Below are 25,368 nucleotides of genomic sequence, written 5' to 3'. Positions count from 1 at the left end.
GCATTTATCTGTGAGAGCAAAGATTTGAAAAAGTAGATACCCATCAAGTGGGAAATGGCTAAACAAATAGTGGTGTATGAATATAATGGAAAATTACTATACTGTATGAAATAATATATATAATGAATACAGAGAAGTATAGAAAGACCTACATGAATTGATGCAGAGTAATGTTAGCAGAGCCAAGTAAACAATATACATAAAACTACAAAAATATAAATGGAAATAACAGCCACACACACAAAAAAAATACAAAACCAACAAACAAAAAGTGAAGGTAACAAAATTATAAAGATCAAAAATAAGTGACGAGATATGAGAGGACACTCTTATTTTTCTTTTGTTTTTGTTTTTTGAGGGACAATGAGGGTTAAGTGACTTGCCCAGCATCACACAGCTAGTATGCAAAGCCATATTTGAAGTAAGGTCCTTCTGAATCCAGGGCCTGTGCTTTATCCACTGCGCCACCTAGCTGCCCCCGGGGGACACTCTTAAACCACCTCTTCGTGGAGGTGGAAGGTGCACAGATGGTATGCAATGTGCATGTTTATTGAAAATTTTCCGATGTGTTGATCACTTGTGCTGCTTTTCTTTTTCTCCTTAAAAATATTTCTTGTTATATTAGATGACTCTCTGGGAGGGGAATAGGGAGAGATAACTATATGGGGATAACGATGATACTGAAAGAAGCAAAAAATATCAACAAAAACTTATTTTTAAAAGAGTCTACATTTCCTAAAAACTTAGCAGTGAAAATTTATCTCTTCTTGCTGCTGTTTACCCACTAGGAGTCAGAATATTGTTTACATCATAAATATATTTTCATAGCATAGATCCATAACATCAGGGGAGCAGTATGACTTAAGAAGGATTATCAAAGTTCTATGATTTTTTGAGAAACAAAAAGAAATTAAAAAAAAGGATTACAATCCCTACCCCCTTGTTAATATGTATATAATGGTATGTAACCAGGAATAAAAGAAACAAAAGTTGCTTTAACTTGGATTATAAAATGGCCTCAACTTTTGTTAAGGTTATAGTATGAAAAGGCAGTGTACAGAGATCTGGCCAGAGCCAAGAAGAACTGGATTCAAGTCTTACCTCTGACATACACTGTCTATGTGACTCTGGGAAAGTCACTTAATCTCACAATACTTTAAGCAACATTTTTACACCTTTTTTTTTTTCTTTAATTTTTTTCTTTAATGAAAATTCTTCTCTCCCTCCCCCTTTTCATGAAAAAAGAAAAGCAAAACCCTTGTAACAAATATATATATATATATATATATATATATATATATATATATATATATATATATATATATGTACACACACACACACACACACACACACACACACACACACATATATATATATATGGTCAAGCAAAGCAAATGTGTACATTGGTCATGTAAAAAACACAACTCTGTGCCTATTATTTTTCTGTCAAGTGGGCAGCGCATTTCATTTTGGATTCTCTGGAATCATGGTTGATTATCTTGATGATCAGAATTCTTAAGTCTTCCATAGTTGCTTGTATTCACAGAGTTGTTACTGTATAAATTATTTTCCTGAATCTGCTTGCTTAAGTCTGCATCATTTTGTGCAAGTCTCTACAGATTTCTTTGAAATTGCCCCCTTGATCATTGCTTACAACACAATAGAATTCCATCGCATTCATATATCATAATTTGCTTAGCCACTCCTAATTGATGGTCACTCCCTTGGTTGCCAGTTCTTTGCCACCACAAATAAGAGTTATTAATTTTTTTAATATATGGAGTCTTTTCCTCTTTTAAAAATTTTTTCTTTTCTTTTTCTTTTCTTTTCTTTTCCTTTCTTTTCTTTTCTTTTCTTTAATTTTCTTTTCTTTTCTTTTCTTTTCTTTTCTTTTCTTTTCTTTTCTTTTCTTTTCTTTTCTTTTCTTTTCTTTTCTTTTCTTTTCTTTTCTTTTCTTTTCTTTTCTTTTCTTTTCTTTTCTTTTCTTTTCTTTTCTTTTCTTTTCTTTTCTTTTCTTTTCTTTTCTTTTCTTTTCTTTTTTTGCATACAGACAGGTGGCACAATGGATAGAGTGTTGGGCCTGGACTCAGGAGAACCTGAGTTTACATACAGACTTAGACACTTACTAGCTGTGTGAACCTGGGTAAGTCACTTAACCCTGTTTGCTTCAGTTTCCTCATCTGTAAAACGAGTTGGAGAAGGAAATGGCAAACCCCTCCAACTTTGTCAAGAAAACCCCATATGGGGTCATGAAGAGTTAGACATGACTGAATTGACAAAACAGCAACAAATGGACATAATAGTGGTATCATCAGACCAGAGTCATAGTTCCAATTTGCTTTCCAGAATATCTGGACCACTTCACATTTCTACCACCAATGCATTTATATGCCTGTTCTCTTATAACCCTCCAAGCATTATTTTCTTTCTTTTTTTTTTAAACTAACTTTAAAAAAAGTCGAAGTTAACCAACTTTGCCAATCTGATGATTATCAGGTAGAACTTCAAAGAACTTCAAAACTCTAATAAGTTTTGATGTGCACCATCTTTATATGGCTATTAATTGTTATCTAAAGGTGTCTGTTCATGTCCTTTGATCATTTGTCAACTGGACAATTCTAGGCAAATTTCTTTTTTTCTTTTTTTTTTTTTAGTGAGGCATTGGGGTTAAGTGACTTGCCCAGGGTCACACAGCTAGTAAGTGTTAAGTGTCTGAGACCAGATTTGAACTCAGGTACTCCTGACTCCAGGGCCGGTGCTCTATCCACTGTGCCATTTAGCTGCCCTCTAGGCAAATTTCTAAATAAGGTACAGAAGAGATGCTGATCTGCATTCATACAGGGCATGCCTTTGTATGTGTGTTCCTTATGTCAATCAAATCAAAAGCTCTATAACATGACACATTTGGGGGCAGCTAGAAGGCACAGTGAATAAAGCATTGGCCCTGGATTCAAGAGGACCTGAGTTCAAATCTGACCTCAGACACTTGACACTTACTAGCTGTGTGACCCTAGGCTAGCCACTTAATCCTCATTGCCCTGCTCCACAAAAAATCCCAAACCAAAACCAAAATCAAAAACATGATACATTTGAGAATTTGTTTTTGTAGGTAAGTTAAGACTAAGTGTGGGGAAGATCTGTTTACATTCTAGAACATTTATAAGGAAATGCAATTCTATTATTTCTGTATGAATAATTAGGTTGAACTAGTAGAGCTTCTTATAGTTTTAGCCTTTTAGTCTTTTAGAAAAAAGTAAAAAATATTTAGGATTTGAATATCAAAGCATTATCCTGGGCAATCCAATCAGAGCTCTACTTACTTAGTAATTGTACAGTTTATATGCAAGCACCTTGTTTCCAAAATACTTTGGGCAGTTTATTTCCCTAATTTCACATAAACATTTTATCATATAACCTTTTTCCCTCTATTCATTTGTTTAGCAAACCTTTTTTTATTCCTTTAAAAATTAGGTTAAGAAAACCCATTCAGAACAATGATTCTAATTGTTTTAAAAGTTGTACTCTTGGTATCATGCAGAATTTACAAGAGTTCTCACAGAGATAATCTCATTTGAATCCTCACAGTGGTCTTGTGAGGTGGCTAAGGCAGAGGTCAGTCAGTTCCAGAACCAGAATTATTATCCTGGTCCTAAGGCTTAGGTCTTTTAACTGTAAGGCCAATGTTTTTTTTTTCCTTTCATTTAATAAGGTAATAGTTGATAGAGTATAAAATGCTATTCTTATAACACTCTTCTAACTAAGTATATTATATATTTCTATGTATATAATTATGTATGTAATTTTATATAGGGAATTTCTGGTAAGAGAGTTTCCTCCATCAATGGCAGATTAGTACATGCTCTGTGATTAACACCATACAGAGTTTACTGGGGCATCAAGAGGTTAAATTATTTTGCCCAGTATGACATGACCAGTATTGAAGCTATGTTTTCTTGACCAGCTCTCTCTATATTATGCAAGAGATTAAATACAATTCCAAACAAGTATTCATGGATATATTCATAGATGAATTCTATATTATTTAAATACATATATAACTATAGACTTGGATCAGATTTGTTGTTTCATATACATATACATATGTTTGTTAAGGGCTAAAAATTCTAGCTAAACTGTCTAAATATCTAATGAGTAGTCGCCAATAAATTATAAGCTTTAGCAAGAGTTAGACTTTTAAGCATTATTAAGGAGAATAAGAGTTTGTAAAAGAGAGAAGAAAGGCCTAGATTCCTCTCTATTAAAGGGAGAGCACATTTCTAGCCCTGCTCTCCACCAGAGTCCAGAGGAAAGAGTGCGAGACTGAGTGCCAGTCTCTTCCTCCTCCCACTAGCCCGCGTCACTTCCTGACACCAAAGAAAAGACCTCCTGGTCTTGCCCTCAAAGACCTTCGCTTCATGGGCTGAACTCTTCTACAGTAAGTCTCAGCAGGTGGCATCATTCCAATCGTTACATGTTGTTGTTGTTGTTGTTGAGTCATGTCTCACTCTTTGTGGACCATAGCACACCAGGCCCTTCTATTCTCCACTATCTCTTGAAATCTCTTCAAGTTCATGTTGGTTGTTTCCATGACACCATCTACCCATATAATTCTCTACCATCCCCTTCTCCTTTTGCCTTCAATCTTTCCTAATATCAAGGCCTCTTCCAATGAGTCCTGTATTCTCATTATGTGATCAAAGTACTTAAGCTTCAGCTTCAATATCTCCTTCTAGTGGATAGTATGAATTAATTTTTTTCAGTATTGACTAATTTGATCTCCTTGCTATCTAAGGGACTCTCAAAGGTCTTCTCTAGTACCACAGTTCGAAAGCATCCATTCTGCAGTGCTCAGCTTTCTTTAGAGTCCAACTCTCCTAGTCATACACAGCTACTTGAAAAAAAACAAAAAACATGGCTTTGAGTATAGATACCTTTGTTGGCAAGGTGATATCTGCTTTTCAGTAGGCTGTGCAGATTTGCTATACCTTTCTTTCCAAGGAGCAAGTGTCTTTTAATTTCATGGCTGCAGTGGCTGTCTGCAGTGATCTTTGAGCCCCCAAATATGAAATATCTGCCACTACTTCCTTTTCATCTCCTATTTGACAGGAATTGATAGAACCAGCTGCCAAGATCTTAGTTTTTTTATGTTAAGTTTAATTCCAGTTTTTATATTCTCCTCTTTCACCCTCATCAAGAGGCTTTTTGTATACATATACATATACTCATACACATACACATACACACATACACATATACATGCACATACATATACATAAACATATTAAAGTATCTTATTTCTAGTTCACAAAGATTATCTTTTGATGTTCTGGTAACATAACCAATGAATTCTGAGTACTATATTAGTATAGATAGGAGAAAATTTAGTATTAGATTAAGTATAAAATTAAATATAGAATTCAGAAATTCTGTTGACAAATTTAAAATGTTACTGGCTTGTACATTATCTTATTCAATATCATCTCCCCCCCTCACCTGCCCCCAACACATACAAAACAGACATCAGAAAGAACCTTCTAGTCTCCCCCTTGCCCCTTGAATGAACCTTGAAAGTGCAATGTCTCTTACATTTGACTCACTCTCAGAAACTATGCTCTTATTTTATCTTTAAGAGCCAAGTGGAATTTTGAGAAAAGTTGTTTCTGTTGGCAGTTGGAAATTGGTTGAAAAATGTCTTGTTTGAGAGTACTTCTCTCTATGGAATCAGGGATAGTATATTAGGTTAATTTTGATCTGTGAGGTGCTGTGAGGCAAAGACAGAGAAAAGGAAATCCAGATGGACCTTCTTCTTTCAGAGGTGCCTTAAGTGTTACATTATGAAGAAAATCCTATAAAGAGAGGTATAGGGGCAGCTAGATGGTGCAATGGATAAAGCACCAGCCCTGGATTCAGGAGTACCTGAGTTCAAATCCAGCCCCAGACACTTACCACTTGCTAGCTGTGTTACCCTGGGCAAGTCACTTAACCCCAATTGCCTCACCAAAAAAAAAAAAAAAAAGAGAGGTATATAAAGAGAATTCTATGAAAAATATGTAAGGAAATGGCAAATACAGTGTATTTTGGAAATACTGCTATCTGTGATGATTGAGAAGAGGAGAAAAAAGAAAAGGGGCTTATATCCTTGTTTTCTGAGTCACTATATTTAATCTACTTCTTGAGTGAATGAATTTAACTTGCATTTTAAGAAATATGAAGATTTGGGATAAAGCACCAGCCCTGGAGTCAAGAGGACCCGCATTCAAATCCAGCCTCGGATATTTACTCTCAGCAAGTCACTTAACCCTGATTGCCTTAAAAAAAAAAGAAAAGAAAAGAAAAGAAAAGGAATAGGAAGATTCTTTAGTCAGTGCTTTGAGTGAACCAAAGGTATAGGATTGATTCTTCATAAATGAAGAGTTGGCATGTATTGTTATGTTTAGAATTTGTAGTGATTCTGTTATGATTTCCTCATAGTCAAAATATTATAAATAGTATCTGTATATTTGCCTTATTGTTGATTTAATCTGCTAATGAATTTTATTGGAAGGAGATTTTTTACAACTCATGTAATCATAATGAAATGGAGGAAGGGCTTAAGTTATTTAGTGAATGAAAATGGTATGAAAATTTTTATTATTTAATAAGTAACTATTCAATTATACCACTGGAATACTTAGATTTGGGAATGATAAAATTAATATAGCAACAAGTCAAGTAGCAGATGAGAGTAACATATAAGTGATTGGGTCAACCCAAAACCTCACTTAATAATGTCCTACATAAGAGGACAGTTAGATGGCACAGTGGTTAGACAGCCAGGCCTAAAGTCAGGAAGATCTGAGTTCAAATCCAGCCTTAGACATTTACTAGCTGTGTGTCTCTTATTCTTTTTGCCTCAGTTCCCTCATCTGAAAAATGAGCTGGAGAAAGAAATGTCAAACCACTCTAGTATCTTTACAAAGAAAACCGCAAATGAGATCATGCAAAGTAGGACATGACTGAAATGACTGAACAACAACAACAACAACATAAGGCACACAAGAATTTTACTGGAGCAGGGCACAGGAGGAGTTTGGCCCTGGAGTTTTCTGATTTCTATGTGGTGGTAGAGGAGTCGGCCTGGGTATATAACTCATGAGGGACTTTAGTTTCATCAACTGCTTTGCAAGGAAGGGCCATATTTTTGGGAATAGGGCCATAGGAGAGGCTAACCAAAATCAAGGGATAGCAGTGTGACATTTTAAGAGTTTGAGAGACATAATTTCTGGATAATTAGTAATTTTATCAATAAAAGAGTTCAGTGCATTCTGGAATGCCAAAGACACCTCAAAGACCCCACCCTGTGGTAGGCTCATAGTTTATATGCCTTGGAAGAGTGGTGTTCTGAGTGTGGCAATCAACTCTGATTGGTTAATGATTAATGAAAGAATGAATATTACAATAAAAAGTAGGTTCACTCCAGTGAAGGACTGAGAGAGTGACATCATGTCAGGTTGAACAAAGACGATCTCTACACCCAGTTCACCCCCAGCTTTAGGCAATCTAATCAACGAATTTATCCCCACTGGGAACCAAGTAGAACACAATGAGCTTCCCCACTTTAAATTAAATTCTTTGTAAATTTGGGTGGGGTCTGACCAAGATTGAGGTGAGTTAATTCAATCTCATTATCAGGAATGTTCTTCAAGAATCTGAATTTTGAAATGAGCATTATAGAAAAAGGGAAAACTCTGGTTCTCCCCAACCATTGGTTTCTCTCAACCGAAAGAGAGAGTTAGGGTAGTTTGGCCACAAAAGCTTCAGTGGATCCTTACAAGAGACTATGGCCCCTATTTGAGGTGGGATTTTTCTTTTTTTTTTTTCTTAGTGGTATCAGTTTTTCCTTGTGTCTTCTTAGAAATTAAAAACTATTTAAAGCAGTTAAATCTTTTCTAAGTATGTTTTCATTTGATTAGATGCAAATTCTCAGGGATAGGATTTGTGTCAATTATCATTAAAAACCATTTCCCCTAGTATGATATTCTTTGATACAAAGGCCATTTGATAAATACTCAGTGATGATTAGGGTAATAGTAGATTGCAGCTATCCTTATACAGATTAATTGACATGATTCTAATTAAACCATGAAAGCAAAAGGGCAGCTTCTGTTGCCTTTAAATTACTTTGACCATCTCCTTTGCTTTGCCATAGCAGAGATCAGTATAAAATCCAGGGAAAATAAAGGATAGTAAGAATTTCTCATAAAATAACTTTTCTTCTGTAGGCAATGAAATCACTACCTGGGCTATATAAAACAGAATGTTAATAAACCTCAAAGCTCCAGAGACTTTAGCTTTCCTTGATGAGACTCTTCTGGGATTTAACAATGTCATGGCTGTTGTGAAAGTAGGGAATCACAAGTTGTTTATTTGTTAAATTTTTAAAAACTGAAAATTAAGTCTATAGAAACTCAAATTACTTTCTAGGGTTGGTATGGTCTTTATCAAATCAAATCAGCAACTGTCTATTGAACATCTATGTGTGACACTTTATAATCTATATGTGCAAAAGGTAAGATATAATCTTTGGTTTAAAAACAAACAAAGAAAAACAACATGGCAGTAACATTTAATCCCTTTAGCAATTCCATTTCTCTATTATCCTTTATCAGAAAACTTAAATTTGCACCCTGTTTCTGATCATTCTAGTGGTGTGACCTTAGGTAAGTCACAATATCTCTGAGACTCCGCACTCCCCATTGCTTTGACTTTTCCTTGAGGGCAGGGAGTATCTTGCTTTCTTATATCTGTATCCAGAGCAGTTAATATACTTCCTGGCACATATTGAGTACCAAATAAGTGATCTCTCTCTTTTTCTCTTTTTTTCTCTCTCTTCCTCCCTCCTCTCTCTATGTATATATCTTATCTCTCTCTATCATCATTCTCTATTACATTAAGCTGCTGTATTTACCTCATAGAACTATGCAAAGATTAAATGAAAGTACACCACAGTGCTTTGCAAATATGTAAAGTTCTCTACCAATTTAAATTATCATCATTGTGGTTATTTTTTGATTATCTAATGAACTCCATAGGGACTATATGAACTGTATGAATCACAAAATTGCAAAAATCATCCTTTAGATTCACTTCAACGAATCTATTCCATGTGTTCAAAGGCACCAATAAAATGGATCATGTGGTACAAGGGTGGCATGGCATGTTTTGGGGATATTATGCCAAGAAGATTTGGGAGTCTCCTTACTTTTTCCTATCAGCATTATGCACACAATAAGAAAATTTGTGGCAATAGGCAGGACACTTGATATTGTTTTAATAACAGTAAAAAAACAAAACACTGCACTGGTTGGTAGGAGTCTGGAGCTCTAGTCACATCTGTATGATGTTTATGACTCATATAAGGCCCTCTGGGTCTTACTTTCCTAACCTATAAAATAAATGAATTAGACTTTTGCATAAAATGGAATAAGGAATACAGAATCTTAGGGCTTTAAGGAAACTTTAAGGCCCTCAAATATCAACCTTTTTTTTCTTGAGAAGTAGATTTGTTTAGTTAAAAGCATACTGAATTTGGAGTCAGGAAGATCTAGGTTAAAAATCCTGTTTTTTACACATCCTAGTAAGCCATGTAACTATAGGCTTTAACCCATTTAACCTCTCAAATAAAATAAATATTTCTATGTCTATAAGATAGAAATAATAATGATAAAAGTAGTTGGTTCATGGGTATGCTCAAGTGATACAAGTTATGTAAAGTGGTATACAAATATCACATTTTTAAAAAATAGATTAGGAAATTGAAGCCTATAGTTGGCAGAACTAAATCTAGAATATGAATTGACTCCAGTCTACCTACCCTGCCAAAGTTCACATTTTCACACAATTTTACAATCTCTGTTCAAACAGCAATTCCAGCTGTTCTCTGAATATAGCATTCCATCTCCAACTTTCCCATATTTGCATAAGTTGTCACTCATGCCTGAAGTGCACTCCCTCCACATCTGCCTCCATTTTGCTTCAAAACAGTTCAGGTGACATCTTTTTTAGGGAGGCTTTCTCCCTCCTCAAATGACTTTGTATTAATTATCAATGTAAATATTTTATCTTCCCAGGATAATGTGAAAGCAAGGGCTATTTCATTTTTGTCTTTGCAACTCCAACATCTAGCATATTACCTTTCCCAATAAATATGTATTGAACTCAAAGGGCTGAATGAACAAATTTTTAAATTAATTTTTTCATGTAAAAGGTGCCTAAATGTTTGTCAAGTTGATTGATATGTAAGTTATGATTCCAAAGGTTTAAAAACATCATGATTTGGACCATCAGCAAAACACAAAATATTCTTTTTATCGTATATATTTTTATGTAATTACAATGAATGTATGCCTCAATACTTCTATAAATATGATTTCATCAATATAGACACATCCTCCAATGATGTTAGAGCATAAACCATCAATGCTTTTTTTTTGTGTGTGAACTCATCCATGCCTTTCCAAGGGGACCCAACCAACCTTCTCAAAGCCTTCCTATGGACCTTAAAACATGATATGGATACATCCATTCAGGGTCTTGATATGTTATCTCTTCTTCTTGATACAAGACTGACTTATTTCCAATATGGGGCATACATTTTCTGATCTTTTATGTAACTAATTACAAATAGATTCTCATTGCTAATATACTGCAGCCTGTTTATGCCTACCATTGACCTCTTCTTTGTCCTTTGTATCATTCACAATTTTAATTCTTTAGGGATTATGGTATTGCATGACATACATCTATATAGAAAATCTACATCTACCTAGGAAAACAATAATTTAAAAAATGGGTTTGGGTGTCAGGTTTCAGCTTGAAAGTGGTATGTGATTTGCTAAATGCCATCCCACCTGTTATCTTTCCCCTATTCAATTCTGGACTCAGATCATTGTCCAGCCGTAGGGTCTGTTCCAGCCATATAAACCAATATAGTAGCTCAATAGGCTGTCATCCAACAGTATATCATCATTTGGAAATAGGCGATCTTTGGCATCATTTGGAAATAAACCATTTTCAGCCTGTTGGCTTTCCCCTGATCTCATTTCATGGGCTTTGTAGTATTCTTGGGCATGGTGCATTATAATGACTACTGCAGATAGAAACATCAGGAGAAACAACCATCCATAGGAAATTTCTCTTTGGACTTTGGACATATACACTGATAATTAATACAAAGTAATTTGAGGAGGTAAAAGCCTCCCAAAAAGAGATGTTTCCTGAACCGTCTTGAAGGTAGCCCCCGCCATGAAAGACAACAAACTTCAGCAAGTATATGAATATTTGTTTTATGTCTCACTTAATAAAGATCACCATTATCTCTATTGCTTTGTCAAACAAAGAATCATGCCTGATTATAACATATACATGGAAAAGTATTATTTGGAGGAAAATCTTTAAGGCTGCATTTTGCCCATTGTATCAATTGCATTTTTGTAATCAGCAAATAAATGTGGTGGGATGTTATATTTGCTTTAATTCAATTGAATAAGTATAAAGATGTAGTTTGCCCAAGATTACAGTTTGAAAAACCTTGCCTTTTCCCTTTTCATAGTTTCATCAAGGACATCCTGAATCCCTGTGTAGATCGTTCTCATGAAGATTTCTCACATGGAGCTTTTCCCTTACCCCTATCCACCTCAAACCACCATACCAATATTTTACTATAAATTTGCCTGCACCTTCCACTATACCCTATGAAATGACTACATAATAATTAACAAACTCTCTTTCATCTTGAACCTCTCTTCTTCCATTTCTGCCCCTCACTGAGACATGGCTCTCTCTTTTTAAAAATTATTTATTTATTTATTTATTTTTCCATTACATGTAAAGATAGTTCTCAACTTTTGTTTATACGAGCTTTCCAATTTCAGATTTTTTCTCCCTCCCTCCTCTCCCTCCCCCCTCCCCTAGACAGCAGGTAATCTGATATAGGTTATATATATACACATAATAACATTAATCCTATTTCTTCATTAGTCATAAGAGAAAAATCAGAGCAATGATGAAAAACCTCAAAATAGAAAGAACAACAGCACCAAAAACAAAAGAAATAGTATGTTTCATTCAACATCTATACTCCACAGTTCTTTTTCTTTTTTTTCTTGGATTTGGAGATCTTTTTCTATCATGAGTTCCCTGGAAGTCTTCTGTACCATTGCATTGGTGAGAAGAATATAGTCCATCACCATAGATCAACACTCAATGTTGATGATACTGTGTACAATGTTCTTCTGGTTCTGCTCATCTCACTCATCATCAGCCCACGCAAGACCCTCCAGGTTTCTCTGAACTCCTCCTGCTCATCGTTTCTTACAGCACAATAGTATTCCATTGTATTCACATACCACAACTTGTCCAGCCATTCCCCAATTGATGGGCATACCCTCAACTTCCAATTCCTTGCCACCACATAAAAAGCAGCTATAAATATTTTTGTACATGTGGGTCCCTTTCCCCTTTCCCCTTTCCGTGATTTCTTTGGGAAAAAGACATGGCTCTCTCTTGATGACACTGTCTCCCTTGTCCTTATTTCCAGTTTCCTCTCATGCCCTCTGACTCATTTATCATGCTTGAGGAGTCAGAATATTGCTTGTTCCTCATTGTCACTTCCAGAACCTTTCTTTACCACCTTTCTTAATCTAACTGTCCTCTTTAGAGGTACATGATATCCAAACATATGACCCCATCTAGACCTTTGAGGTTGTTATGTCTCATCATCCTTTTAGGAATTCAATGCCAGACCCCTACTATTTTTCTCCTCCCCATATCTTGTCCATATAACTTGGGGACTTCAACAAATATATTGATACCCCCTTAAATAGTGTCATTTCCCAATTCATTCACATCCTGTGACCTACTTCTCCAGTATACCTCAGGAACACACATCAGTGATCACACCATTGATCTTGCCATCACGAACAAGTATTCTACTTCTTAGTTTGTGAACTCTGAATTTTATCTGATCCTAATTTTTTTAATCATTCCATCTTTCCCTATGCCTTATGACTTATTTCTGTGCTTTCCATTCTGACAATGATATCCAGTCTTTCCACCTCTCACTTCTTTCCCAGGTTATTACCTCACTCACTGGTTATTGCATCTGTCCTTCTCTCTCTTTCCCCCTTGTTGAACCAATTCAACTCTATACCATCCTTTGCCTTCAACTCCTACATTTGACCTTGCCTTGCCCAATCCAAACCTTGGATGTCTCTTATGATATGCCTTCTTTGCTCTTATTTATATACTGGTAAATGGAACTAGAGCATTTTGCAAAACAATGCTGACTAGGCCTTTTTAAAAATTTACGTTATCTAATTTCAACTAAGTCCTCATTGTATCAAAGCAAATATTTTATTCCTCCCCAATTGATTTACTATTCTATTCTCTGGGGGCAACTAGACAATGCAGTGGATAGAGCACTAGCTCTGGAGTCAAAAAGACCTGAGTTCAAATATCACCTTAGATACTTACTAGCTTTGTGATCCTGGGCAAATCATTTAAACCCAATTGCCTTAAATATCTGAGGCCATCTCCAGTCATCCTGATCTATATTTTGCCACTTGACCCAGATGGCTCTGGAAGAGAGAGTGAGGTTGGTGACCTTGCACAGCCCTCCCTCACTTAAATTCAATTTACTGCAAGTCATGACATCACCTCCTGATGTCAAAGTTTTCTATAAGAATGAAGGACAAACAACAACAACAACAAAAATAACAACTATTCTATTCTCCACAATACTGACCCAAACCTTATCATCAATTCTCAAATCTCCCATAATAATCCTTTCCCAGCCTTCTTAGTAGAAAACCTTGCCTCCCACTTAATCAGTTCAAATAATGACCAAAAACAACATAGAAAAATTTCAGCAAGCTCTTTCACTCCTTCCAGGACCAAATAAAAAGATGACCAGGAGCTACAAAAACTAAAAGAGGAATCTTACTAAAGAAGCAACTATGAATGCATGGAAATATACCAAAGATTCCCACTATGGGAGAAGTCAGGCAAACAAGCAATACAGCCCTGGGAAAGTCCCAGTAAGGAAAAATCTATTCAATGCCATGACCACCAGATGGTGATATGGGATATAAAAGAGGTCCTTATCAAGGAAGCCTCAAGAGAGACAAAAGACACCAAAAGGGGCAGCCAACTGTGGAGCTCTGACTAGAAACATTAAAGCCACCACCCCTCTGAACCCAAGAACATTAAAGGAAATGGAAGCAAATAGTAGGATGTCAAGAAAGTGAGGCCAGAACCAAATAGGAATTAACATTCTAGAGTACAGGAGTATAGGAAGAGTTGGAATCTGACACTAACACCGAATTTCAAATAAAGTGAGGCTAGAGGTATAAGAGGAAAAGATAATTAGCACTATGAAGCAGTATTATGGGTCAAGAATCATTCAAGGAAAAAAAAGAACAGTATAATGCTAAAAAAGAATTATAAGAAGAGACTCAAAAAGATGTCTCAGCTCTAAGAAGTACCAGAATGCCTTGAAGAAATAAAGGGCTTATAAGTGATATAAAACTATGGAAGGAAGACTTGGAAGGATAATAAGTACATTAGAATTGAAAGTGGTAAACCTTAACCAAGAAAGAGATTCCTTGAAATTTGAAATGGACCATACAGAAACGAAGGATTCCATGAGGGGAAAAAGAAATAAATATTAGAACAAAATACCCAAATCAAAAGAATGCAAAAACCAGAAGAAAATTTAAGGGTATTTTATACAAAAATTTTTAAAATCTGAGTTGGAAAACAAATCAAAGAATGATGATCTAAGAATCACTGGGCTACTTGAAAAGTAGGATCAAGGATCCTATAGCCTAGATACTATATTTGAAGAGATCATAACCAAAAAACTGTCTGGATCTATAAGAATCAGATGGAAAGGACATGCCTATCACCTATGGAGACAAAAAACCCCCCAAAATGCAAACTCTAAGGAATACTTTTGCCAAAATACAGATCTTCCAGGTCAAAGAGAAAATATTTCGAGTAGATAGAAAGAATGAATTCAAGTACCAAGGAACCACAGTTAGGATCCCTTAATACTGGACAACTACCACTATGGGTGAGAGGATCTTACAATATGATATTTTTTAAAAAACAAACAAAACAAAACTTATAACCTGCTGCAAATCTTATTATACTCCCCAGGGGGGAAAATAGGTCTGTAAGGGCATAGAGGATTTTCAATAATTCCTGAAGAAAAAAATAGAACTGAGTAACAGCTTTGAAATGCAAACACAGAAGTCAAGAGAAAGCTAGAAAGATAATACATTGGATCACTTAGAAGGAGATGTAGATGAGGAAGTGCTAACATTCTAATAAGCCAAAGAAAAAAACAAGTAATTCTTCAGAACTGTAATATAGTTAAGGATCATAGGGGAAGTTAAATATGACATACAACAGATTGAGCCTTGCTATAGTTTGTTCTGTTTTGGCAGTCTTAAGAGAAGAAAGAAAAATGAGATAAAAGTGAATATTCTAAGGAAGAAAGAATGAAGAAGGGATAGACCTAAGTAACTCACATAATAATGCACAGGCTGAACAGTATACAAACCCTGATGAAGGGGAAACTGTATCATAAAAAACCTTTTTTTTCTATCTGTATTGAACAAAGGAAGATACATATACATACAGCACACAGATACACATAGAGGTTGATATAAAAGTACATTAAAATCAACAGGGGAAATAAATTAAAACAGGGAGAGAGAGAGGACTTAAGAGAGTAAGATAGATCAGTAAAGGTTAAATCATAAGCAAAACAAGTTTCCAATGATTGTGAAAGGAAAACTAAAAGTAAAGCAAGTGTAAGAATTTTGTAGTTGAGGCTGGGGCAAGGCGAAGAGAAGAGGGGAAGTAGAGCCAAAAGATATTGTCTAAATTAATTGTCACTAGTCTTAAACATTTTCACTTTCTTTATTATAAAGAATAGAATTGGGGAAGTGAGGTGGGTTATGATTGGGGGGGAGTAAAATAAGATAGAATAGAGGAAAATATTCAATTAATCAGAATCATGAGACTTGAATGGGATGAACTCACACATAAAACAGAAGAGGATAGCAGAATAGATTAGAAGCATAATCCAACAATATTTTACACAGTTGAAATAAAGGGTAAGAGCAAAATCCATTTCAGGTTAGCTCAAAAATGCAAGAATAGCAATCATGAACTCAAACAAGGCAGCAATGAGAAAAAAAAATGATGAAAAGAGATAAAGTAAGCAGAATCCAGAGAACAATTTACATACTTGGAACAATATTCTCAAGAAAAAACATAGTCTGAAAGCTGTTCAATGTAGTAAGGTCACAAGATTACATAGGACATGGCGATGAAACAGGCTACACATCTTCTGACAGAGAAGACAGATGCACTCAAGATACAAAGTGGAGATATATTTCAGAAAGGGGATTGTGTCATGATTTGTTTATATTTGACTATACATATCTATTATAAGGGATTTCTTTTCTTTTTTAATTTGGAAGAGGGTAGTTGAGAGGGGAATTAATGATAGGGTTGGTCAAAAACAACAAAAATAGAAAGAAAAAAAGGAAAATAGTAAAAAGAGTGTCTGTGATGTGTTTTTTTAAAATGCCCCCAAACATAACAAACAGAAAGTCCAGAATGAAAGACAAGCAAGCAGCAAAGCTTTGGATGGCATTTTAACAAATGTATTTAAATAGGAAAGGGCAAATTGTATACAGTAGATATTGGGTAGTTTTATGTACAATCTTCTTCTGTCTTACTTTGTATATGGGAAATTCTCCTATTAGATATTTGTTAAATTTCAGAATAAAAATAAATACATTTAACAATAATATTCACTGGCTGGGATGAGTTTTAGAAGATCTTTTATACTCCTGATTGTGATGATTTATATAATTTGGTTACATGTTGATAGGATGCATTGATGCCAATGTCTTTTCCTTTATCCACTTCCCATTTTTTGACTTATATAGTTCAAGTTAGATCTGTTTTCATTATAGGATGTACCTTCTCATTTTCATCTCATCTTCCAATAAGATATTGTTTCTGATATTTTCTTTAACAATATGAAGCAGTAAATGGCCTGAGTATACCAGGAGGATATCTTAGTATTATTTAAAATTATCCTTTTTACAAAGATTCAAACATAAGGACATTAGAAATGATGTAGTCCAATGTCTAGGTAAAACTCTATGTTGATATAGGACATGGTCCATTTGAATCTTATCTTTATGACTTCATAGGTATTGATGACAGTAAAATAATTCTACATATCACTAGAGGGATAATAAGCACCTTTATACTAGCCAGTGTGAGGATGTATAAGGAAGCAGAGGGTAAGGATCAGTTGATTTAGGGAAACCAGGATTTTGTTTTTAAATTGGAGAAAAAGCTTTCTTATTGGGACAAGCAAGTGTGAATGTGTGAATTATGGAGGCTGGTTGCAGAAGGGTGCTGACTGAACACTTTAAAGATTATGAACATTCTATGCTGTTAATGCCTAGTATTTTAAACCTTGTTGATATTCTCATATGAAATTACTCTATAACTGCCACATAATTCCCCTATTGAGTGGAGATTTTGAGAGTTAAGTCTGAAGGATACATATATACTGTCATCTTATTGTTTCTGTTATTTGAAAGTTTCAATTCCCTCTTTTTTTGAATCAGAAACATACTTATATACTATTATGACAGTTATTGCTGGCCAAGAGAAATGAGCATGATTTGGTTCCCCTCCCCTTTTTTTGTTTTGCAGTCAGGTGGAGAATGTGTATATATCATCTTATGCTGAGCTGTGTCAGGGCCAGCTAAACCATGATTGCTGTGGTTCATTTCATAAGTGTCTCTTTTTAAAAAATCATTTTATTTTCAATCCATGGAACAAAACAAGCATTTCCATAACACAGTATAATAAAAAAGATGATTTCACATGAAACTACAAATCTACCATGTACAACTTGCCATTCCCTCCAAATATACAAAAAAGTTATCATGTAAATTTTTTTTCATTTTCTTTTTGTCCCCCCACTCACCCTAGAGATGGCTATAATTAGACACATACAAACACATGTATATATATATATATATACACATACACACAGGTGTATGTATATACATACAGAAAACATGCATACATATATATGTAAAATTATTCTATACATACTTTTATTCAGTTCTTTCTCTGTATAGATAGCATCTTTCTTCATATTTCCTCTATTTTTAATTTGTGTATGTCTTAGTTGCTCAAAGCCATTCTTTTTTTTTTTTTTGGAACAATGAGGGTTAAATGACTTGCCCAGGGTCACACAGCTACTAAGTGTCAAGTGTTTGTGGCCAGATTTGAACTCATCTTCTCCTGAATCCAGGGTTGGTGCTTTATCCACTGGGCCACCTAGCTGCCCCACTCAAAGTCATTCTTAAAACAATATTGCTATTACTGTACACTGTTCTCTTGGTTCTGTTCACTTTGCTCTTTATCATTTCATGCAAGTTTTTCCATGCCTTTCTAAGATCATCGAGCTCTTAAGACCCTTCTCATAGAGAATATAATGATATGCTTGTTATTTAGATTCTTTATAGGGGCAACTAGGTTGCTTAGTGGAGAGAGCCCTGGCTCTGAAGTTGGAAGGAGTTGAGTTCAAATCTCATCTCAGACACTTACTAGCTGTGTGACCCTGGGCAACTCACTTAACCAAAATTCCCTTAAATATCTAAGGGCCATTTTTAGTCATCCTTATATATGTCTTGCCACTGGATCCAGATGGCTCTGCAAGAGTGAGGTTGGTGACTTTGCACAAGCCTGCCTCACCTAAATCCAATTAACTGCAAGTCATGACATCATCTCCCAATGTCATAATCCTATTTGAGAACAAATAACAGGAATCTTTGTAACTTTGAACAAGAACCTTTCAGAATGTAGGTAGTTTTGACATCACCTGCCAGAGAATGTATATATGCCTATACATTTGTTATTTCCTTATGTCCCATCTTTTAGATGTAAAAAGACCCATTATATACAGCACTGAACAAAAAGCCCTGAGTGAATTTTAACCACTTTGTTGTACTTAGAGGACATTTTGGAGTCTGAAGACTGGCTCAAGAGAACCATCAATTCAGATTATGAACAGACTTGATGCCAAGTTTGTTCTTTGTTTGTCATGAATTCTGTTTGCGCTTATGGTCCACTTGTGTATGGAATGAGGTGTTGGGGCTCTAAGAAAAAAAAAATCAGAGTACAGTGAAGGCTATGAAAGAAGGCCCTCTTCTTTTGGAAATGGGACTTATATTAGCCTTTAATGACTTCTTATTAGCTTAAATCATAGTCTCCTAACTTCATTCCTGAGCCCCTTCAACCCATTTCAGTGCTCAGATATCTCACATTTGTAGATCTGGGAATTAAGATAAGTGGTAATACCTTTCTTTTCCACATTAATAATTGCCTGACAGCTAGGTGGCGCAGTGGATAAAGCACCGGCCCTGGATTCAGGAAGACCTGAGTTCAAATCCGACTCCAGACACTTACACTTACTAGCTGTGTGACCTTGGGCAAGTCACTTAACCCTCATTGCCCTGCAAAAAAATAAAATAAAATAAAAAATAAAAGAATTGCCAGAGAACCTACTCTAGGGTACAAGAAAAACTAGTAAAACACCATTGACACATAAGAGATGGGACCTTTCTCACATCAAAAAGACCTGTTGTGAGCACCCTCCTCTACACTCCCTGTGCCTCCAGGATGATCTGACACCACAGGAAGACAGACACTCAAATGACTGTTAGTGGTCAACCTTGAGATCCAAATCTGGAAATCATCCCTTCCCACCACACATGATCTCTAGCCCTCTTCAGCCAACTCTCAGCTATAACAATATCTTTCAATAAATCTCATTTGGATAGTTAATATTCAAGTCCTCAATGGCCAAAGTCTTTAGAATAAAAAGCAACAACACCTCTAAGTGACCCAGCTAGCATCCTCAGGTTTACTCTACTTTTTAAATGAACTATTTTATGAGTAGAACTAGCCTTCTCATAGAAGACCTTACACTAGCCCCATGGTTAGACTATATTGTAACAATTGGAGTGATGCCACCTGCTGGAGAGTTACTATAGGAAATCTCCGCCATGAGGAGAAGGCGTCTAAAGGCAAGCCTTTCCTTGGCGTTTGCTTGTGGGTACTGTCAATCAGAGCTACCAGCCAATTAGCTTGGAGCTGCGTATGCATGTGGATGGGATGTTCCCAGTTTCACAGGAGGCTTGTGGGAGGAAGAAGGGAGGCGAGGCTGGCTCTCTTGCTCTCTTTCGTCAGGATTCTCGTGGAGAGAGGAACAGAAATGTGGGCTTCCTGAGATAGATAGCTGAATCTAGGCCTCTTTCTCTCTTCACCAAATTCTTATTCTCCTTAATAAATGCTTAAAAGTCTAACTCTTGCTAAAGCTTATCATTTATTGGCGATCACTTATTAGCTATTTTAGACAGACTAGCTAGAATTTTAGCTCCTTACAATACATAATCAACATATTCTCTGTAGGCAATCCTTATGACAAAATTCCAAGGTCTAGGGTCTTCCTTGATCAATGTTGCATATTCACCCCACAGCATGTTAATAATGAACATTCATTCTGTCATTCACAGTTAAAGTTTAAGTGTTGCTTCTGAACTTAAGAAAGTCTGCTGAAAGTTTTGTGTACTTAAAAAAAAATCTTGCTAAAGTGTCTAAAGTCATTTAAAAAATGATTATTTCTGCAAAGCACATTGATTGAAAGAAGCAACTTAAGCACAAGGCATAAACAGGAGACTTGATCTTTCAACCTTTCTAGAGTCTACATTTTAGACTCAGAATTAGGGTCTTTCCCCAAAGATTGTTATGACTTACAAATATAAACCAATTTCTCAATAGCAGTGATTTTGCTTGCAAGTAAGGAATGAATCAATAATGAGTGCACTTTGTAACCTCTGCACTTACTGATTTATCTTGATTTATTTATTTATTCCTGACAAAACCAATTATCTTGGAAAGTTACCTAAACTAGTTTACTCCCTATTCAGTATTAGCACTATTCTTAATGAGCTAAGCATGTGTGCAATGGATTTTTATTTTCAAAAGAAAAATACCCTACACAGCATGAGATCTTACTTTATTCATATACATTTTCTATCCACATTTTAGTTTTAGAGAGAAGAAATTGTGAAAAAAAAACCTACTAGAAATTAGTTTTAATGTTGTTTTCATCAATTATGTTTAATTATGTTTAATAAAAAACAATGCTTTGCTATCATTGATGAAAGGTATTAAGGGATCCTTTTTTTAGTATTGGAAATGTTCTTGAGATGATAGACTAATATTGTTCGGGGTTGAGGAATTTATGCTAGGTAAAGTTCCAATAGTACTTTTCAGACCTCTTTTCTCCTTTGTGGAAACCCAGGTTCTACCTTTTGGCAAAAGTGGCTATGAGAGCATTTGTATTTTAATGGAAGACTCCAAGAGACTGAAAAGAATTCCAGGCTCAAAAGACAGACTCATATAATGGAATCACAAGTGCTTTGGTAGGTGTTGCACTGTCCCTATGAGTGTTGCATTGTTGAAGGAATGCTGGATTTGAAGTCAAAGCATCTGGATTCCAAAACCAGCTGTTCTACTTCCTCCCCATAAGCTCACAGATAAAGCCCCCCCTTCTTCCTTCCTTCCTTCTTTTCTTTTTTAAGTTCTTAGCTCAGAGCCTTGCATAGCATGGGTAAAATAAGGAAATGTCTCTTGCCAAATGAGTAAAACGAGGACATTTCACTTTAAGACACACTCTTCCTCCCCAGTATGTGAATAGCTACCAAATTGATTCTACCTCATCATTATCCCTCACTTCCTTTCCCTTTTCTCTCTACTCACACCCCAACTTCCCTAATTCAGGTCTTCATCACCCTGTCTCTGGATTATTGCATTCAGCTTCTCATTGATCCCCTTGCATCTTGTATTTCTCCTTTTCAGTCCATTCTTTACACAGATTCCAAATTAATATTCCTAAAGCGCACATCTGACCATGTCACTCCTCTCCTCAAGAAGCATCACTAGCTCTCCATTGCTTTTAAAACAAAATAAAATTCTTTTGTTTCCCACTTGAAACCCCTGACAATCTGTTTCTAACTGATCTTTCCAGATTAATTATATGTCACTACCACTGACATACTCTACCCCAGTGGTGTCAAACTCAAATAGGGCTATAAATTGACTTAGAAAACTACATGTTAACATTATCTGCGCTCCATTATATTTTATTTATCTTGTTAATATTCCCCAATTACAATTTAATCTGGATTCTTGCTAATGAGTGTGGCTACAGGGTTGCATGTTTAACATCTCTGACCCACACTGCTGTCAAACTAACATTCTTATTGTTCCCTGAACCTGATGATCGTCTCTGGTCTCTCTGGTTTGCACAGGTTGTCCCTCATGGCTGGATGATGTTCTCATTCCTCTTGTATTATTGGAATTTTTGGTCTCCTTCAGGGTTTACTTATTTTTGGGGGGGCGGGGCAATGGGGGTTAAGTGACTTGCCCAGGGTCACACAGCTAGTAAGTATCAAGTGTCTGAGGCTGTATTTGAACTCAGGTACTCCTGATTCCAGGGCCGGTGCTTTATCCACTGTGCCACCTAGCCACCCCCAGGGTTTACTTCTAATGCTACCTCCTTCAAGAAGCCTTTTCTAAATCCCCTAGTTCTTAATATGTTCCTCAATTCCTTTGTATTTATTTTGAATATATATATATATATATATATACACATATATATACACACACACACACACACACACACACACATATATAATACTTGAACATATACCATTGGAATGCAAACTCCTTGAGAGTAAAGACTGTCTCACTTTTGTAATTATATGTTAAGTACCTAGCATAGTTTTATAAGTACTTAAAAGAATTTTCTTGATTGATTGCTTGTCTGAGACAATTGGACTAGATGACCTCGACAATCGATTTTAAATATATGCTCCTATTTTGAGGTGGGGGCACCTCCCCACGGGGTGGGGGAGGGGAGGCAGGCACTGGCTTTTCCAAGTCATTACACATAGGCTATTACTTGCTCCACTTAGTGATAATGCCCGCCCAAACCAATTCCCGTGTTTCAAAAAATGAGAGGCAACTTGAGTATAGTCAGATGACTGGCCTGGGAGTAAGGATGTCTGAACTGGAGGGCTGGCTCTGCTACCGACTCACTATGTGCCTTTGGGTGAGGCACATTGTCTCTGTGGGTAATTTTCCATGAGTTAATCACCAAAGCTGGAAACATTCATTCTAAAGATCATTAATCTTTGATCTGGGCTAAGGAAATGAAGGAAGCAGCCAGGAACTGGCAGTGCAGAAACTCATCTCTTAGGCTCACCTGGGCAAGTATAGGGAAATTGCAAAAAATCCTCTCCAGGAAGTCACTATTATTTTTTTTTTACCTTGGGGGTCAAGCTAAGCTCTAGGGACCCTAGAAGGAGAAATCTGCTGAGGAAGTAATACTAAACTCATCTGGAAAGCAGAGGAGAAAGAGTGAGCTGAAAAAGAAAAAGATAAAGGAGAAAAATAAGGGATGGGATTGTTTTACAGCTCACTCTTATAGATCATAAAAATCCATCCTCCTAATGCTCCATCAACCAATTATCAGACACTTTCCCCAGTCACTAGGAACCAATCAGGTTGGTCCCCAGTACCTCTATAAAGAGCTGGGGCAAATCGTGTCTATCCACATGGAATATGCCCTTCTGACAAAGATCTATACTCTGTAATGTTATCAAGTGGATTGTGGGACTCATGAGCATTTATTAAGCACCTACTATTTGCCAGGCATTGTGATAAGTTCTACAGATACAAGCAAAGGGAAGAATACTGTCCCTTTCTTTAAGGAGCTCACATTCTCAAGGGAGAGCAACGTGCAAATAATTATGAACATATAAGATACATACAGAGTAGATGGAAAGTATTCTCAGAGAGAAGACATTAACAGGTGTCTAGGCCCAGGGAAATAAAGAACTTCTACAAATAATGAAATGGGTCTTGAAGCAAGACAGGGAAGATAAGTGCTGAAGGTGAGGGATCAGAACATCCTAGGAATAGGAGACATCTAGTACAATGGTGTTCAGTCTGGAGACCGAGTATCATTTGTAAGAAGCAGCAATTAGGCCAGGATATGTGGATCATAGAGTATAAATGAGGTGTAAAAAGATTGTAAATATAAGAAGGGTCCAACATGTGAAGGGCTTTAAATAACAAAAGGAAGACTTTATATTTGATACTGGAAGTAATAGGGAACCACTGGAATTTATTGAGTAGAAGGGCGATGTGATCTTATTTCAGAAAAGTCATTTTGACAGTTGAGTGGAGGATGGGTTCCAGTGGGGAGAGGCTTGAGGCAGGGAGACCTGGAATAATCCAAGTGAGAGGCGATGTGATCCTGTACTAGGGTGATGACTACATGAGTGGAAAGAAGGGGACTTATGGGAGAAATTCTTTGAAGGTAGAAATTACAAGATTTTCAATGGATTGGATTTGTGGAGTATATAAGAGTGAGAGATCTAGCATGAGACTATGGTTGGGAGCCTCAAATTGATTAGGGCCTCTCCTGTTACCCCAGTTATACTTTAAGCAGGGCATAAATATTAGCTTATCTACCTAAATATCTATCTATCTATCCATGGCGATCTTTGCGTTCTGTCATCTATACTATCCATTCACATCTATGTATATACATACACACAATATTGCATAATATAAAATATGCAGTTTTACATAGGTGTATGTCTGTATAATATAATATATATATATATATATATTCTATTAATGTTCCATTTTTCACCCTACTAGAATAACTTTATGCACCTGAACATAGATGTTGACAAGTAGCCTCCAATTGCTTATTATTTTTATTTTTATTTTAGCCTCTTTTGTGCTTTGTTTTTTTTTTTGCGGGGCAATGAGGGTTAAGTGATTTGCCCAGAGTCACACAGCTAGTAAGTGTCAAGTGTCTGAAGCCAGATTTGAACTCAGGTTCTCCTGAATCCAGGGCCGGTACTTTATCCACTGCGCCATCTAGCTGCCCCGAAATTGCTTATTAAAGCATTTAAGGGTCTTTTTCAATAAACATTTCTAAGTTTCCCAAGAATTCTTGGAATTATACATAATGTAAAAATTAACAACTCTGAAAGTTAACTATTTGGTGAAACATTGGAATGCCACCAGGGAGAAGAGGACCTTTTTAGAAGGAAAAAGTAGAATTATAGGAATGGGGCAGATTCTGATTCTGAGGCATGGGGCAGAGGAGAATTGGTAAGTCCAGACAGAATT

Source organism: Dromiciops gliroides, chromosome 3 (genome assembly GCF_019393635.1).
Source record: "Dromiciops gliroides isolate mDroGli1 chromosome 3, mDroGli1.pri, whole genome shotgun sequence".
NCBI lineage: Eukaryota > Metazoa > Chordata > Mammalia > Microbiotheria > Microbiotheriidae > Dromiciops > Dromiciops gliroides.
This window is presented reverse-complemented; position numbering follows the sequence as displayed.